The following is a 19,225-nucleotide window of genomic DNA, read 5'->3' on the forward strand; positions in this document are numbered from 1 at the left end:
AAAGTCTCTGCTCCAACAGCAGTGCTTCTCTGTGTTCATGTCTAAGGCTATTTTCGTCTTCATATTTCATCTCATGTTTTAAACCACTGTAAGGTAAAGATCAAAAGGGAAGGAGCCACCAGAGAGGTTTTTTGTTTGTTTGTTTGTTTGTTTTGCCTTTCTTCTTTCCACTGCGACCAAATATTTAACCGAAGCCCCTGGTGGGATGAGAGGTTTGTTTGGGTTCACAGTTTCAGAGGATTCAGTCCATCTTGGCTGGGAAGGTGCCGTGGAGCAGAGCAGCTCCCATCGTGGCTGGGAAGCAAAGGGAGAAGAAACGCCGGCCCGAACTCTCTGCTGGCTTTTGCATGGCCCCAGCCCCAGCTCATGGGATGCCAGTGCTCCCATTCAGAATCACCTTCTGCCGTCAGTTAATCCTCCTGGAAAGGCCTTCCCAGAAACACCCAGAAGTGAGCTGCACCATCTCCTAGTGGGTTCTAAGTCAGTCACGTTGTCTTTGAAGATTAAGCATCCAAGTAATGTGTGTGGGGAGGGGAATGAAAAACCTACAGTGAGGGACAGCGTTCAGGACTTCTTTGAGAGAGACCCATTAGGAAATGAAAGCACCTCTAGACCTTGTAGAGCAGAGACTCCAGCCAGCTGCAGGGCTCACATCTGAGCTTGGATAGCTTTAATCATTACTTCCCAGTGAGCTCGGCATTCTTTTCATATCGAAAGCTACCTGCTCATTCATATATTTCTATACTCGGTTCTCAAGTTTCCACTGTTGTACTTAACAGTAACACATGTGGAAGTGACCGCTGCAGAGCTCAAATCTTACTCCGCAGAGTATAAAACCCAGGGCAAAATGACCTTGGATGGCAGGAAACTTGGAGGCCCCAGGTTGAGTCCCCAGCACAGCATAAACTGGGCGTGTCCACGGGCTTGGAATCCCTGTGCTCAGGAGGTAGAAGCAGATAAATTAGAAATGCAAGATGATACTTAGCTACATAGTAAATTCAAGGCCAGCTTGGCATGCATGAAACCCTGTCTCAAACAGGGGGAGAAGGGGATGGGAAGATGGCTCCATCGGTAAAGTGCTTGCCTTGCAAGGATGAGGACCTGGGTTCAATTCTCGGAACCCGTGTTTTAAAATGCTGGTGTGATGACATATGCTTGTAATCCCAGTGCTGGGGCGATGCAGACGGGGAGATTCCTGCAGTTTGCTGACCAGCCTGCCCAGAAGAAAGATCCAGGCCAGTAGGAGATTACTCCTATCCCCCTTTTTTGAGACAGGGTTTCACTTTGTAGACCAGGCTGGCCTCAGACTCATAGAGATCTACCTGTCTTTGCCTCCCAACTGCTGAGAATAAAGGTGTGTGCCCCTTCCCAATCCTGGCTTAATAAAACTACCTGATGAACAACTCCACATACACATGTGTATGAGTGCGCGCGCACACACACACACACACACACACACACACACACACTAATCTCAGGGTGGCTGTCTCACACACTATACTAGTCGTCCAACTACAGCTCATATAGATGGGGAGGGCACAGCAGGTACCTGTTGGGGGACTGTGTGATAGCCCCCCCCTCCCCCCGCCCCCTGAGGCTCAAGGAGGGCCTCCATGTTAAGAAAGTTTGAGGCAGACAAGCTCAGGAAGCAGCTGAGAAACCTGGGACTCTATCTGTCCGGGTTACGCACACACTCCTGTTTCTAATATTACACTTGGTAGTTCATCTCCTTCGCCTGCACGGACTGTGCACACACACACCCCTCTCTGAACCCTACACCAGGCAACCTTGGACCCCCACCTGGGTGAACTACACATACACTCTTTCTGAAAAGTGAAATAGTTTTCTCCTCCCCAAACAACAACCAAACTTAACAGTTTCCGTTTCAACCTGTTTCACATATCCAGCTATGAAGAATGAGGAGGGTAATTCAAGCTGAACTGGCTTCAAACGCATGTGTGCAACTCTGTTCTTCAAGTCAATTTCTTGGGAGAATCCCTGATTTACCATTTTTTTTTTTTTTTTTTTTTGGTTTTTCGAGATAGGGTTTCTCTGTGGTTTTGGAGCCTGTCCTGGAACTAGCTCTTGTAGACCAGGCTGGTCTTGAACTCACAGAGATCCACCTGCCTTTGCCTCCCGAGTGCTGGGATTAAAGGCGTGTGCCACCACCGCCCGGCTTACCATAATTTTTTTTAATTTTTAAAATTTTAATATTTTACATGTATGAGCCTTTTGTCTGGATGTATGTTTCTGAATCATATATGTGCCTGGTGCCCATGAAGGCCGAAAGAGGGCATCAGGTTCCCTAGAACTGGAGTTGCAGATAGTTGTGAGCCACTACGTGGGTATTGGGAATCAAACCTGGGTCCTCTGCAAGAGCAGCAAGTATTCTCAATGGCTGCAGCAATTCTCCAACCCCACTATGTACTGTCTTATGCCTATGTACAATTGAGTGTGCGTACAGCTAAATCAAATGCATTATGGAAAGGGACCTGTTCAGTAGGAAAAAATGATTTTATGACCTGATCTGCCAATCAGAATAGAGAAGCACCTAAGCCACATCCCTTAGTAAAGCACATCTTCCTTTCCTTGACCCTCACAAGAAGAGGTGCCATGTAGTAACCTCACCTCCTGTTCGCTCTGTGGCCCACTGTTCTCCTGAAGTGTGTTTACTTCTAGTGTGTATTCGATTCCGTTGCTTTGTTTTAAATTCACGTTCCTTGCTACTTTTGCAAATCTATATGGACTTTTATTTTAGTTCCCCGAATAAGAAGCCAAGAATCTAGAAGCTCCCAATCTTGACCTGGACCAAGTATCAAGTTCAAATTCAGATGTCTGGCATCCTGTTTCTGGGTCTCTGTCAGACTCAGGGCCAACAGGTTATTTTTTCAGCAGCGGTGGTTTGGTAGAAACTGGAAAGCTGAAAGTGAGTAGGGCCCTTCATTTCTGCTTTTGTAAAGATTTCTTTCTGGTGATAGGGAAGACCTTTTCCCTAAGACTTTCACGGGGCTCCTGTGTTGTCCTTACAAGTGCCTGTGATTTTGTTCGTTGCTTTCATGGGCCTTGCTAGTCCTCCAGAGAAATGCCTCCGTCAGAGTTTTCTCCTAAGAACTTGTTTCACCTTGGCAACTCTAGCAAGAGAGGGGGTCAGACCTTTCTTAGGGCTTGAGGCAGAGGAAACTGACTGTTCTTTTTCTGGGGTCCCGTAGCTGGAGGAGGGAACTTCCCTCTCTGGCTGTTGGTAGGCAGAGTTCCAGAAGAGGCTGGTATTTTTAGCATGGCCTTCTTCTCTTCCCAGCACCTGCCATGCTGTGTAACCCAAGGGGCTGCTTAAATGCCAGGGAGATGACTGAGGACAAGGCAGCCTGAGCTAATGTCCTAAAATACCACCACCCAGGAGACAGTTTTCTAACGGGAGCCATTTCAGGTTCATTTCTTCCTAAACTACAGGGCCATCACAGCTCCTGGTTGGGAATAGCAGCTAGATAAGCCACCATTTGCTTCTCACTTCAATTTTCCCCTCCAGTGTTCGCATCAACATAGAGTATCTGCATATTTCCCCAAAGCAAAGTCCTTTTCGATAGCCCTGAAAATGAGACGAGGCTCAACGGCAAAGGGCTCAAACCTCCTTCCCACGGCAGGTTTAATTCATTGCCTTCTAAAGATGGTACAAGCTGGAATTGGGAGCGTGTTCTCATGAAGCCCAGGGCATTTGTGGAGGACAGATGTGTCGCGGGTCGCGCAGGATAACGAGTGTCTCGGCATAGCTCTAATCTTGGCGGTTGACATCAGCCCATACCATCCACAGCATTCCCTGGTGTCACAGTCAGTACAATGCGGGATGATGAATTCTCGGGCTGACCCAGTGTGGACCTGTGTAGACCAGACTAGTCTCAACTCACTATGTGGCTAGGGATGGTTTTTAACCTCTGATGTTCCCCTGCTCCCACCTCCTAAATTCTAGGATTACAAGGTATATGCCATCACCACACCCACTTTAATTTGACGCTAGGGATCGAAGCCATGCCACATTCTATGCAGGCACTCCACCAACTGAACTACATCCATTACAGCGCTTCTCTGGCTCTTTTCAGTGCTTCCAAATGCTAGTATATAAAATGCCACCAGAATTAAGTTGAAAACTTGTTTTTGTTGTTGTTATTTTCCCCAAGACAGAGTTTCTCGGCCTAATCCTGGTTGCCCTGGAACTTGCAGTGTAGACCAAGGCTGACCTCTAACTCAGGGATCCTCCTGCCTCTGCCTCCGGGATGCTAGAATTAAAGGTGTGCACCACTGTGCCCAGATTTCTTTCTTTCTTTCTTTCTTTCTTTCTTTCTTTCTTTCTTTCTTTCTTTCTTTCTTTCTTTCTTCCTTCCTTCCTTCCTTCCTTCCTTCCTTCCTTCCTTCCTTCCTTTCATTGAAAGAAGTGAACCGGAACTGAAATACTGACTGAAATGGGCTCATCCCCTTTCAAGTTGTCAGCTCCATTTTGGTGCATGAAAAATGTAATCAACAAATCATACACATATTGGTAAAATTTAGTCTAAAATAGTGTACATGATGGACATGCAATGTGCTTCACACATATGCATGATTCTATACCCACACAGAATAAAAACATGTTTGGAGGTTTGCAGGAGAATATGGTGATTAATTCACCTCTCATGGGATGGAAGAAGGCAGAGGGAGGGGGGTGATGAGAATCAGGTATGAAATCAGTGATCAAAAGGGTATGAAACAATATCCTTAAAGTTTAAATGTTTTGGGTTTTTTTTAATTTTTTATTGTTTTTATGGAGCTATATATTTTCTCTGCTCCCCTCCCTTCCTCTCCCCTCCCTTGTTTTGTTTTGTTTGTTGTTGTTTTTGTTTTTTTGAGACAGGGTCTCACTATGTAGCGGCTGCTCTCTGTCCTGGGTTCCTCCATCTGGGAGCTCCTGGTGGGTTTTCTCTATGGTACGATCATTGCTTGCTAAGCTGCTGGATTTTACCACCTTGCAAGGACCAGAGAGACCAGTGACAAGCAGATGAGACATCAAGAGCCCTGTCCCTGGGCACACCTGACTTAATGCTGGACCAACTTATACTAAAGCCCTTCCAGGTCAACCTGTCTGCCACTGAGGACAGTTCAGGGGTTAATTTGGGGACACAGATGACATTCTTGGGCATAGATGACATTTGGAGTCACCTAGGCAAGAGTCTGATGAGGGATTTCAAATGTTCCCCAACCTGAATCTACAGATAAGAATACATTTTGTATAAAATTGTGTGCTGTATTAAGCATGGTCTAGAACCCACATCTGTAGTTTCCCCTCCATTGTTTATACATGAAAAAGTGATCAGCAGATTGACTATTTACTCTTTTAAGTAAACAGGCTCACTTGTCTTGACACAATGTTTCTGCAGCTAAAACCACATGTTAACAAAACCAAACGTTTCCTGCTTTACCCTTCACACAGAGGATTCAAGGGCAAACACCTTTGTACCTTTTTGAAGTGTTAGATTTGACGACTTATTAGCTGTGCGACATTGGTCGAGCCACTAAGTCTTTCAGAGCATCTGCTTCCTCACCTGAAAAATGGAGATAATACTAACATCCACACCACTGTGCTATTGTGATGTATCTGCAGATTCCTGCTTTTCTTTGTCTGCTGATTTTATTGATTGTTTGGGGGGACAGAACTTGGGATCTTATGGATCTTAGGCAAGCATTCTAGTAATGAACTATATCTCCAGGGTAATTTTGGTCATTTATTTGAATCAGATATATCTGCGTGTGGAGGTTAGAATAGCTAACTTCTTCTAGGACAGTGTCAGGTGGCTTATGAACACCTGATTTACTGGTTTACTTTTGAACCTTAAGAATGTTTTTGTTTGTTTGTCTATTTATTTATTTTTCTTAAACCAGGCATGGTCCCACACAATTCTAACCCCAGGACTTGAGAGGCAGAAGCAGGAAGATCTCTGAGAGTTAGAGGCCAGTCTTGTCTACAGAGTGAGTTCCAGGACAGCCAGCGCTGCACAGAGAAATCCTCTCTGGAAAAACAAGAAAACAACAAAAAAAAGAAAACAGATTTTTAATATTGTGTGTGCGTGTGCGTATGTGTGTAGGGATGTGCAGGTGAGTCAGGTACCTGTGAAGGCCAGAGGAGGGTGTCTGATCACTTGGAGCTAGAGTTTTGAGCCACCTGACGTGAATGTGAGATCGGGACTCAGGTCCTCTGCAGCAGCAGGACATGCTCTCCAGCCTCGCACTTTTGAATCTTTTGTGAACATAAAGCATACACAAGAAACATGCGCCAAATATTTGTAGATCATTGAATCTCTAAATCTCAATTTACTAGACTCAACAGATTAAGTAAAATTAGCTCCCGGATCAAGAACCAGAACATTCCAGAAGCTCTCCTCATTCTATCTCTGCTAGAAGTGACCATTACTCCAAACAGCTTTTTCCTGTGTTTGAACTGAACGACGTCTTATGCTTGGTTTTGAGCAGTTAAACAGCTATGCATTTCTCTCTAAAATGCACCTTTGGTTAAGTCTCTGTCTGTCCTGGACAACCAGTTTAAGTATCAAGAAACTCACTCATGGTGCCAGGCACCATGCAATGAGGCAAAAGAAAGTCGGTGTCTTTTGTGGGATGTTATCTGTTTGTGGTTTTTTTCCCCATGTGTCCCCTTGACCTGTGTCTCTATGAAACAAGATGGAAATTTCCAGACTCCTCTTTTTTCTGTGTAGGATTTCATCCTATCTCTGAAAGTGGGACTTCCTGGGTAAAGATCACAACAGAGGCCAGTGTTTCCTATGTCCAATTCCAGAACTCCAGGAGAGAGTTCACAGGCCTGGCTTACTTCACCCTTCGGCACTGTCTGTGACTCAAGGGTTTGTATGTATGTGGAAAGGCCCGGAGACCTATGCCTGGAATGAAGGAAAGCTCCTAAGAAAGGGGAAAGACGCAGCTTAAAGATTCTCAGGAGGAACTTGGGCCTGTGTGGGTTCCTTCCTTGGGTGGTTTATGGTGTCTTTGTCATTTCAATTGCAGATTCCCAAGCCAACAGCTCAGCCCACTTAGGGATCAAAACCAGAGTATTTGATCCCGAACAATCAGATAACAGGGGTCCTGGAGGCCTAGGGCTGCTGCACCCCATGCTGCCTTTGTGACCACCTTCGGGTCTGTAGCAAGAGCAGCTGTGGCTTTTTCTTTCACTTATGGGGATTAGCTGCAATTTTTTTTTAAGTCACGTGCTTTGCAGCCTCTCTCCCACTGCTCAGTCACAGCACAGACCTGGGCCCCAAAACCAATTTCCTGGATGCAGAGACTCCAACTGCTTATGATGATGATGATTATTATTGCAGAGCAAGGGAATTTCTGCCCAGGTTCCAGAAGCCGCACCCGTGGAGGACAGTTTGCAGCCGCATTTAAAGCCTGTGCAAGACCAGGGCCAGAGAGAAGACTAGACCACTCGTCCAGTTCAGGTGCTGTTTATTTTTGTCTTTGTTTCTGAAACAGAGCCTCAAGGTGCCCAGGGTAGCCTTAAACTTGCTATGAAGCCTAAGATGCTTGTAGACTTCTGATCCTCCTGCCTCCACCTCTGAACTGCTGGGATTATAGTCGTGCCCCACTGCGACAGGTTTATGTGGTGCTAGGGACGAAACCCAGGGCTTGGGACATGCTAGCAAAGCCCTTTACCAACTGAGCCACACCTCCAGCCCCGGACTCTGTATGTGTGGGGCCAGAGATGGGTGAGGGAGGGGGCTTAGTGGCATGTGCACACGAGCCCACTGAATCTTCGTGGCTAATCCAAGGGGAAGAACTCACCGCCTTACTATGTGGTCATTTTATGCGCACCATATATGGTGTTCAAGCCGAGGCAGAGAGAGGGCCAGCGTCGCATAAATCAAGCTGGCTCTTTCCTCTCTGTTATCTCATTCCGCCCTCATGAAACTGTTTTCACAGATGATTTTCTTGTGCCTCGCCTTCCCAGTTTCTCCAGAGATGAGACACGGACTCAACTTTCTGACTCCTAACTTCTAAGGCCCAATTGTGAACAACACGTAGAAGCAAAGAATGGTAAACACTGTTAGACGAACAGGCGAGATTCTGTGGCGTTTCAGAGAAAGCGGAGGTCATCCACTCAGGAGAAAAACGGAGAAAGGATGAAGGAGTGATCGGACAAATAAGGAAGAACACTCCACGAGGGAGAACAACGTGACCCCCAAACTGGGAGATGGTGGATCTCAGGGAAGTAATCAAAGGTCATCTGATACACTGAAGAGACTCACAGACAGAATGGAAGATGAGTTTGCAAAGACCTTGGACATTTCCATGGGCTACAGCAACTTCCTCCTACGCAGTTGGGGCAGGTGGATGCTAGGTTAGCAACCCATGGTAGAGAGGCCTGTGACTGGAGGAGAAGGGGTACGGTCAGGAAAGGTGGAGGCACCGGCCAAAGCCATATCCTTTATGAGAACTGGGGAGATCTAGCAAGCTTCTAAAAGAAGGAACAATAAAACCTTTACAGACCCTAAAGAGTCAGGTGCCCCACTAACGTAGGGTCAGATTTCACACATTCGAATGTGTGTGTCCATCTGTCCATCCACATGTGTCTTTGCAGGTCAGGAAGAGTAGAAGTGAGTCAGCCAGTGGGTGACAATTGAGCAAGGACGTCTCTGACCCCAGGTTGTTTTCTCACTTCCAGAGGCAAGGCTTGTCAGAGACTAGCTTCCCTTTGCTGGAGCCTCAGTTTCCTCATTTATCAAATGGGAGATCATAAGATCTACCACCCCAGATTTTTTTTAAGAGTGCACCCCACACATTGGGACATCAGAACACAATGACTGTAGTTCTTATCATTATTCTCCCGTGGATCACAAAGGCTTTGACAACTGGGGACACACACACATACACACCATGGACTTCTTGCTGAGCCAGGTGAATAGGGAATCTGCAGCCCAGCTTGATTTAATTGAGAAATGTTTACAGGGCTAACTATGCTTATAGCTCAAGCGAAATGGGGAGAGTCACACCAGTGCTGTGGAGATGCTATGCTAGGGTTAGGTTTGGGATAGTTTGAGTGGTTTAAGAGGATCATTGGGATTGAGGAGTTTATTAAAAGAGTTGTCAATACCATAGATAGAGAAACAGAGGGGCAGCAGTATGGCAGAGGCTCTGGAGGAGAGTTCAGACCCTAGCAGCAAGAGATAGACAGCAAGGCAGCATCTCTGAGGGGCCTCTGTGGCAGGAGGTGGAGATTTTTCTTACGCATTTGAGGGCGGGAGATGTCCACAGCAAGAGCCTGCAGCCAGGCAGGAAGTAGAGAGCAGGATGTGACGTCCCATTGATGCAAACTCACTTCCCAGGTGAGAGATGTCATGTCATCAGCTGGTCTGATAGCTTGGGAGTCTCAGACATAAAGACCTCGTTGGGTGCCTGTCAGTTTCTGTGGGAAAAGAATCGGGGTTCTAACATTACATTCTTATGCCTAGTACCCGAACAATGTGTGGTGAGACTCAGATGGTGGACGTTGTTGGGGAACCATCAGGGCCAGTTTGCATGATCTTTAGTTGACTGACTTTTTTCTTGGAGAATTTACTTTTGGAATGAATGTCTGGAAGATCGAGGTCTTTGATTTATTTTTAAAATCAGATAATACAGGGCTGGAGAGATGGCTCAGTAGTTAAGAGCACTGGCTACTCTTCCAGAGAACCTGGATTTAATTGCCAGCACCCACACGGTAGCTCACAGCCATTGGTAACTGTAGCTCCAGGGTATCCAGCTCAGCCTTTGTGAGCACTACATGTATGTGGCACACATATACACACGTAGGCAAAACACACACACACACACACAGAGTTAGTACTAGCCTACAGGTAGTCTGCCCTGTTAGGAAGGAACTTATTTCTTCCTGTGAGAGTATCTAGCTTTTGCAGGAGGTGAGGATGTGTGGGGGCCATGGGGGTCCCATCCTGGCTCTTTTATGATCGTTTGATTAGCCCTAGAGCCTCTATGTTAAGACTATCTTAGTCCAGTGCTGGGACAGTGCCTTGCACATAGCAGCCTAGTAAATATTTATAATCGAGTGAACAATATGCTTTCAAGAAGTGTTGTTTTCTGTTTGTTTGTTTTGGTTTAGTTTTTTTTTTTTTGTTTGTTTTGTTTTTTTGAGACAAGGTTTCTCTTGTTTAACAGCCCTGGCTGTCCTAGAAATTGCTTTGTAGACCAGACTATCCTCGAACTCACAGAGATCCGACTGCCTCTGCCTTCCGAGTGCTGAGATTAAAGGCGCGTGCCACCACCGTCCAGCCTCAAGAAATGTTTTATGTTATTTAAGCTTCAGTAAGGTTTCTGCCTTACAGAAAATCAACACCTACTTAGAGCACTCTTTTATTTTTTACGTCATTTATTTATTTGTTAACTTATTTTGAAGACAGGGTCTCACTATGTAGCTCTGGCTGGTCTGGAACTCATCATGTAGACCACGCTGGTCTCAGACTTACAGAGATTCACCTGCCTCTGCCTCCAGAAGGCTGGGATTTAAGTGCTTACTTCCATTCCCAGTCCAACTCAATTCAGAGTATTCCTTAAACAGCAAAGACGCACGCCTTCAGCAAAGCCCGGCTCACGGTCACACAACCCACCCCTGACATCTTTATCACGTAATCACGCCTGGGCCTCGTTTCCCAGGCTGTTGTCTACATTCATTAGTGGAGCATCGGCTCTCTGGAAGGGATGCTTGGGAGGCTGAGCCCAACCCTCTCGCACAGCTTACAGGCCAGACTATTATGAACCCCCAGACCTTGCAGAGAACTTTCTTATTATTTATTGATTGACAAGTTCTCATGTAGCCCAGAATAGCCACAATTCATTATGTAGTAAAGAATGAACTTCTGATCCTTCTGCCTCTACCTCCCCAGTTCTGAGATTACAGGCCTGTGTCACCATGCAGTGCTGGGGTTTGACTCTACCAACCAAACTACATCTACAGCCCAATTCCTAACTTTTTGTGCCAAGTGAAACCACCTGTGTGTGTGGCTTCATCCCTCTGAGAGAATCAAGTTCTAGAACCATATGCTTCTGGCTAGCACCCACAGCTGCTCAGGGTGGTGCAGTTGCAGGCATCCCTTCAAGGCAGCACAGGCTCTAGAAAGGTGTGCCCTGGACCTGCAGCTGGCTCCCTTCAGCGCAAAGAAGAAAAGTGGCGTGATAACTACGGATATTTTCAGGTTACTTTGTTTTTTAAGTTTGCCTCATGGGTGAATATTATAAATATTATTACTAAGGTAGTCAAAATTTTTAATTACATTTATTTGTGTGTGTGTGTATGTGTGTGTGTGTGTATGGGGTGTACGTGTATGGGGTGTGTGTATGGAGTGTGTGTGTGTATGGAGTGTGTGTGTATGGTGTGTGTGTGTCTGTGTGGGGTGTGTGTGTATGGGGTGTACATGTGTGTGTGTATGGGGTGTATATGTGTGTGGGGTGTGTATGGTGTATGTGTATAGGGTGTGTATGGGGTGTATGGGGTATGTGGGGGAGTGTGTATTTATGGTGTGTGTGTGTGTATGGGATGTCTGTGTATGGGGTGTGTATGTGTATGGAGTGTGCATGTGTATGGGGGTGTATGGGGTGTGTGTGTGTATGGTGTGTGTGTATGGGGTGTGTGTGGAGGTCAGAGGATCATTTTCAGGAGTCGGTTCTCTCCTTTTATCAGGTCATGAGGCTTGAACTCTCTCTCTGGCTCTAACCTGGAAACATTTTAGCTCCAGAACTAAGTGAAAATTCAGATAAAAAGTTCATACATTATGAGTGGATGAAATCTACAAATTATTATTATTATTATTATTATTATTATTATTATTATTATTATTATTATTTGAAACATGAAGTCTGTGAAGCTCTGGCTGGCCTCTAACTCATAGGAATCCTTCCACCTCTGCCTTTCAAGTACTGACATTAAAACCATGGACCATCATGCCTAGCTAACAAATTATTTTGAAATCAAGAAACAGTTGTAACAGAAGAAATGTCAGTGCCAGGAAGCTTCCATTCATTAAGACAAAGGTTCATTTCGAAGATTAGAAACAGGGTCAGTCTGCCACTGACTTGGTCACTAGGAGAAGTATCTCTGAGACAAGGCTTCCACTAGAAGACAAACGTCCCCTCAGAACAGGGCTTGTGGTGCAGGGCTCTCAGCAGCTTAGCGAGCAGGGAGGGGACCCAGGGAGCTGGAGCTGTTCCTGCAGGCTCAAGGCCACCCAGCACCACAAAGGCCCCAGATCACCCAGCCCCCCCCCCCCCCCCCCCCCCCCCCCCCCCCCCCCCCCCCAGGTAGGAGTTCTTAGGCAGGAGCAAATAGAATGAGCGCCAGAAGAGACGCTCAGTGTTGACTTAAAACCAGCGGCTGTTCTCCCGCCCGCCACCCACCCTTCTATCTGTCTTCTGCTTCAGAAAAGCCTTTGTCTTTGGATTAGCCCAGCTGAAGTTATTTTTTTTTTTACCATCTGTATGGGGGAATTTCTCCCACTTTTTCAACAAGAAAATAGCTCATGGGCCAAAGGAACCATGAAAATGTTTAGTCTCCAGAAAGGCATGCAGACGCGGGCAGCGGCAGCCCTGTGGCTCAACTTTACATAGGAAACATTCTCTCTTGCTTTTCCCTGTCACACCAGCACTCGGTGTGTGACCCCCGTAATTCATGACAAATGTTCTGTGGGATGCTCGGAGACACTTACTGGGGTGGGACGCTGCAGTGAATGCCATGCAGGTATCCCACTGGGTGATGTGGAACCGGAGGCCTGCAGCTTGACTCTCTTTTCTTGCCTGCCGATGCAGGTCACTCATCTGCTTTCTGCTTTCATTTGCCTCAGTTTCCCTAGTTGTCAAAAGAATGTATCGAACTAGATAATCTCCTTTCTAGATTAATTTTTTTTCAATTCCATCCTACCTATTTATTTTGTGTGCATATATGTTTTACATGTGTATAGGTACACATGCCACAGGGTGTGTGGAGATCAGAGGAAAACTTGCAGGACTTGGTGCTTCTTACCACACGGCTTTCGGGGATTTAACTCAGATGTTCAGCTTTGTTAGCAAAAGCCTTTATCTGCTGAGCCATCTTGTTTGCCCCTCCTTTCTAGTTCAATCATTTACATGTTACCCTGAAATGAAGGGCGAGCTTATTGCATTAGTTTTAACTTTTTTTTTTTTTTTCTTTTTTAGACAGGGTTTCTTTGTATGGCCCTGGGCTGTCCTGGAACTCACTATGTAGACCAGGCTGGCCTCTAAGTCACAGAGATCTCCTTGCTTCTGCCTCCCAAGTGCTGAGATTAAAGCAGTGGTTCTCAACCTTCCTAATGCTGTGACCCTTTTCTCCATACAACTAACTCATCATGTTGTGGTGACCCCCAACCAAAAAAGTATCTTTGTTGCCACGTCATAGCTATAATTTTGCTACTGTTATGAATTATAATGTAAACACCTGATTTGCAACCCTAGGGGTCGGACCTCTGTATTAAAGGCATGTGCCACCAACTGCCAGCCTTGTTAACTGCTATGACAAAGGACCTAATGACAGTCACATCAGAAAAGAGTGGTTTCTTTTGACTGACAGGTTGGGATGTACTCACTCCCTGGTTGGGAAGGCATGCCAGCATGGGAGTGGGGGCAGGGCTGAACCCAAAGCAGTAAGTAGTCTGTGCTAAGGAAGGAGAGATAATGATTTCTCTTTTATGTACTTGGGTGTTCCAGCCCAGTGTGGTTTTGCCACCCACAGTTAGAGTGGGTCTCCCCAACTTGTTTAACCCTGTCTAGAAATTCCCTTATAGATATGCTCAATGGTCTGTTCCTAAATTATTCTACATCCTGTCAAGTTGATGATCATGAGTAGCCATTATGTGCCTAATAAAACTATTATGATATATATTATATTATAAAATATAAAATGAGTGAGGAAGGTCAGTCTGTATTTTTGGGGAGAGGTAAGGCACAGGGTTGATTTTAGTGGGTGCCGGGGATTGAATTCTGGTCTTGTGCAATGCCATTAACACTCTTTAACACCAAGCTACTCCTCCAGTCAAGCCTTGGTCTTTGAAGAACATTCATAATTAGGGAACTGTTGAAATAGGAGCGGCGGGGCTGCATCCCCAGCACCCCGGCCGCCTGCTAGCTTATGCCCGAAATAACAACACACAAACTGTATTCATTTAAACACTACTTGGCCCATTTCTATCTAGCCTCTTTTCGGCTAACTCTCGCATCTTAATTTAGCCCATTTCTAATAATCTGTGTAAGCACCCCAAGGGGCGCTTACCAGGAAGATTCTAGCCTACGTCCATCCTGGGTCAGAGCTTCATCGCGTATGCCCAGGAGAGCGAAGCAGGGCCTCTGCTCCAGAGAGCAGAGCTGTAGAGTCTGTGCTCACTTCCTCTTCCTCCCAGCATCCTATTCTGTTTACTCCTCCCACCTATGTTTTAACCTATCAGGGCCAAGGAGTTTCTTTATTGCTTAACCAATGAAATCAACAGATTGATATATGACACTCCCACATCAGGGAACCAAGGCAGCCAGGCCAATGGCCATCATGAGATGTTTGGTGGAAAGTTAGCAGTGATAACCTAAGAAGGTTGGCAATGGCCTGACTCAGGAGGACAGTGATTGATGCAAGTCAAGGCAGACCAGGAACAAAATAGTTAGAAACTAGTAAAAAGACCAAGGTCAAAATAAGAAACAGTGAATGTAGCATGATTAAAGGCATGCACCTCTACTGCCTGGTTCCTATAGCAAACTGGTGTGTCTACTGGGATTAAAGGTGTGTGTCACCACTGCCTGGTGTGTAAAGCTGACCAGTGGGGCTATTTTACTCTCTGATCTTCAGGCAAGCTTTATTTGTTAAAATATAAATGAAATATTACTATATTTCCCCTTTTTGTCTAAAATAAAAAAGAAGGATATAACTAATATAAGAAAACTATATACAATAAGTACAATGACTATACACTATATACAGACAATAAATACATCAACAATGTCTAGTCCATTTGTATTTGACAAATTCAGAGAAAATACTCCATATCTATCCTATCTTGGGAGTTCAAAGTCTTGTACTTAATTTACTTTCTATCATAACTTGCTTTTTGCATCAGGTAAACAAGGATAACTATCTAGTCTTTGACTCCCTCAGAGACCCAAGAAGGAAATAATATTAGCTGAGTAAGAAGAAAATGTGAGCAAGTGACTTCCAAAAAAAATGTGAGAAATGACAGAAACAGTTGGCTGCCTGGACAGTCACCCAAAGTTCCTCTCAATGTTGGGGCATCTATTTTTGGCCTACAGGCCTAGCATATCTGATACCTTTTTGTGACGCAGGATATTTTAAAGGGTTATCCTTCCTTGTCTTGACAATGTTTGGCAGTTACTTTCTTTTGTGCCCTGCTTGTTCAATTAAGACAGCATACTGTCAGCGGTCAAGGCAAGAGCATTTTCTTGCCCAGTGGTTTACTTTTGCCACAAACAAAGTAAACTTTGTGTGAAGTTTCTTTGATTCCCATTATCTTCTCTGAAGTAGATTGGTGCTGCCAGTAGCAGACATGTCTCATTGCTATAAAAAAAGAGTCTATGTTAATAAAATATCTTAAATATCATATTCTGTAGATCTCTGAAGTGTTTGAAGATGACCTGTCTATCTAAAATATATCTTTGTTTGACCTTGAAAGCATACCTAGTGTGACTACAAGTTCTACTATAGTAGCTAATTACTAACCTACATTTTCTTATTATCCTAAATAGTTGGTAATAATAACTTTCCAAGACTAGAAATTTGCATTATATTGTTATTAAATAAGCTGTATAGGTACAATATCTTGAACAAGATTAATGTAGTACAATTAATAAAAACTCAGTGACAGATATTGGAGTTCAACCTGAAGGTCAGAAAAGCAAAACATCCAGCCACTTGCTCTTACTTCTACCTCAGTCCAAAACTGGTGATCCTTCCTCCTCCTCAGAATAAGACTGAGAGCTGTCTTCACCCATTTTATATTCTTCGCTAGGGCTGGGATTAAAGGTCACCACTACCACCTGGTTTCTATGGCAAACTAGTGTGGATTAAAGGTGTGTGTCACCACTGCTTGGCTTGTATGGCTGTTTTACCCTCTGATCTTCATGCAAGCTTTATTTATTAAAGGTAAAATTTAATGAAATATCACTCCAAGTCAGGGACTGAGCAGTACACACACAGCAACTAAAACAGCAGCTCATCTTCTCTCACCCCAGCCAGGAGGGGATGACTTCTTGCTGAGTGAGGTGCTGAAGATGAAGCTCTATATCCCAACATTCTACTGTTTGCTGGCCCAGGAAGGATCCTAGAGAGGTGTGTGAATGGAACGGGAATAAGAGTAAATCTGCCCTAATCTTAGGTTGGTGGCTTCAGCAAAGTCCTGCAGACTCCTGGCTTAAAAACATCAGGAGTTTATTCTCACAAGTCTGGAACCTGAAGTCTGAGATCAGGGTACCTCATGCAAGGCTTCATCAGGGTGCCTCTTGCAAGGGTTTTTCAGGGTGCCTCCATGCAAGGGTTTGTCAGGGTGCCTCATACAAGGGTTCATGAAGGTTGCAGACCACTGACTTTTGATTGTACCTTCTGATGGCAGAAAGAGTAGGGTATGACAGATTCTGCCTTTGATCACAGAACTCAGGAGGCTGAGGCAAGAGGACTGTAGAAAATTTGAGGCTCACCTAGGTTACATAGTTCATTCTAGGTTAGCCTGAGTCATAGTACAAGTGGCCTTGTCTCAAAAAAACATTGCACTAGAGTGTTCACATCTGAATTTTGGCCAATCACAAACATTTAAGTTATTGTATCAGCTAACGTTTTCCTGATACAATATTTGACTAAAATGTGCAGAACAATCTGCTGAAATTAAAGGTAAAATATGAATTAAAGCCATATAAATTTTGTTTTTATTATATATTAATTGGACAAAATAATTGAACTCATAATAACATTCAATACATAAATATCATGTCCTTTGATTATCTTTGCCCTTCAGCTCATTGCTCTCATGCTTTCATATGGCAATATTTATATGACTAGATATGTAAAACAATCTATTGAAACTTAAAGATCTAATGTAGATTATAATATATCAAACTGTGAAAATTAACTTAGATTAAAAACAACTTAAGTTTTTTTTAAATATAATTAAATATTTAAACTAGTATTAAGAGATTAAAAACTAGCTTTGAACAGCAGCCTACAGAATGGGAAAAGATCTTCACCAACCCCACCTCAGACAGAGGGCTGATCTCTAAAACATATAAAGAACTCAAGAAACTGGTCATCAAAAGAACAAATAATTCAATAAAAAATGGGGTACAGACCTAAACAGAGAACTCTCAACAGACAAATCTAAAATGACTGAAGGACATTTAAGGAAAAGCTCAACATCCTCAGCCATCAGAGAAATGCAAATCAAAACTAACTCTGAGATTCCATCTTACACCTGTAAGAATGGCCAAGACCAACAGCTTATGATAACAACTTATGCTGGAGAGGATGTTGGGTAAGGGAACACTCCTCCATTGCTGGTGGGAGTGCAAACTGGTACAGCTGCTTTGGAAATCAGTATGGTGATTTCTCAGAAAATTAGGAAATAACCTACCTCAAGACCCAGCAATACCACTTTTGGTATATACCCAAAGGATGCTCTATTGTGCCACAAGGACATGTGCTCAACAATGTTCATAGTAGTATTGTTTGTCATAATCAGAACTTGGAAACTACTTAAATGCCCCTCGACCAAAGAATGGATAAGGAAAATGTGGGACACATACACAATGGAGTACTACACAGCAGAAAAAAATGACATGTTGAAATTTGTGGGCAAATGGATGGATCTGGAAAACATCATGTTGAATGAGGTAACCCAGACCCAGATAGACAAATATATATACTCACTCATAAGTAGCTTTTACACGTGGAGACCAGAAGAAGGAGCTGCCCTTCTGGAGCTGGAGTGACAGATGGCTGTCAGTCACCCACTGTGGGTGCTGGAAACTGAACCCCAGCCCTCTGGAAGTACGGTTTGAGCTCTTAACTGTTGAGTCATCTCTTCAGGCTCTCTCTACTCAAAAGTTATTCAACTTGTGAAGGGGAATCTGTCTTTAATATGGCAACATTGCAAACCACAAACTTCTGGGACACATTTCCTTTTGATTCACAGGCACAAGACAAGAGACGTGGAGAAGGGTTTCCCTGGGCCCTGACTGTGGCTACTCACAAGGGTGGGTGTTTAACATGACCAGATGCACAGCACTAGTGCCAGGTTCTCATCCTGAGGGCAGGAGTACTCTCCTGATCTTTAGCCCCTTTGTTTATTTTGTGTCTGTGATGTATGGATCTGTAAAACACAGGCTCAGAGAAAGGGCCCCTTTGCCGGAGCTCAACCAGACAATGGGTGACTCATTCAAGAGCTGCTAAAGATTGCGCACTCAAAATAGAAAAGGAGTTGAGTCACAGATAAAGTTGCAATTGTTGGAGTGTTTCTCTGTGCAGCTGTCTATAATCCTTCCTCCTCCTTTATTGACAGAATTAATTATCATTCTCTGGTCCACTCCTACACACACACACACACACACACACACACATACAGGTGCATGTGCACACACGCACACCCATATTTTAATGTTATTTGTGTGGATGTTTGTGTGTCTGCTTGTCTACAAACTGCACCATATGGGTGCAAGTGTCTGGAGCCCGTGACCTCTTATCCCCTGGAACAAGAGTTACAGGCAGTTACAGTCACTCACCATAGGTACTGGGGATCAAACCCAGGTCCTCTGCAGGAGCAGCAAGCACTCCTCAGCCCTGAGCCATCTCTCCAGGACTTATCTACCTATCTATTTTCATTATTACTAAAACCACAACATGGGGCTGGAGAGGTGGCTCAGTGGTTAAAGAGCCCTTGTTTTTGTTGAAGGACCTAGATTCGGTTCCTAACACTCAATGACCATTCCACGACCATTTCCAACTTCATTTCCAGGGGATCTGATGCCCTCTTCTGACCTCTGAGGGTACCAGGAATGCAGGCCGTATACATAAATATATGCAGACAAAGCACTCATAGACATGAAAATGAATAAAGTTAATATTAAAAATATTTTCTATATTAAAATGTGCTAATCCAATTCTTTCGATTAGACTCTGGTGAGTGGTGTCTTTGCCATCCTTCTG

Source organism: Alexandromys fortis, unplaced genomic scaffold (genome assembly GCF_014885135.2).
Source record: "Alexandromys fortis isolate MF-2015 unplaced genomic scaffold, M_Fortis_MF-2015_v1.1 scaffold_22, whole genome shotgun sequence".
NCBI classification, from domain to species: domain Eukaryota; kingdom Metazoa; phylum Chordata; class Mammalia; order Rodentia; family Cricetidae; genus Alexandromys; species Alexandromys fortis.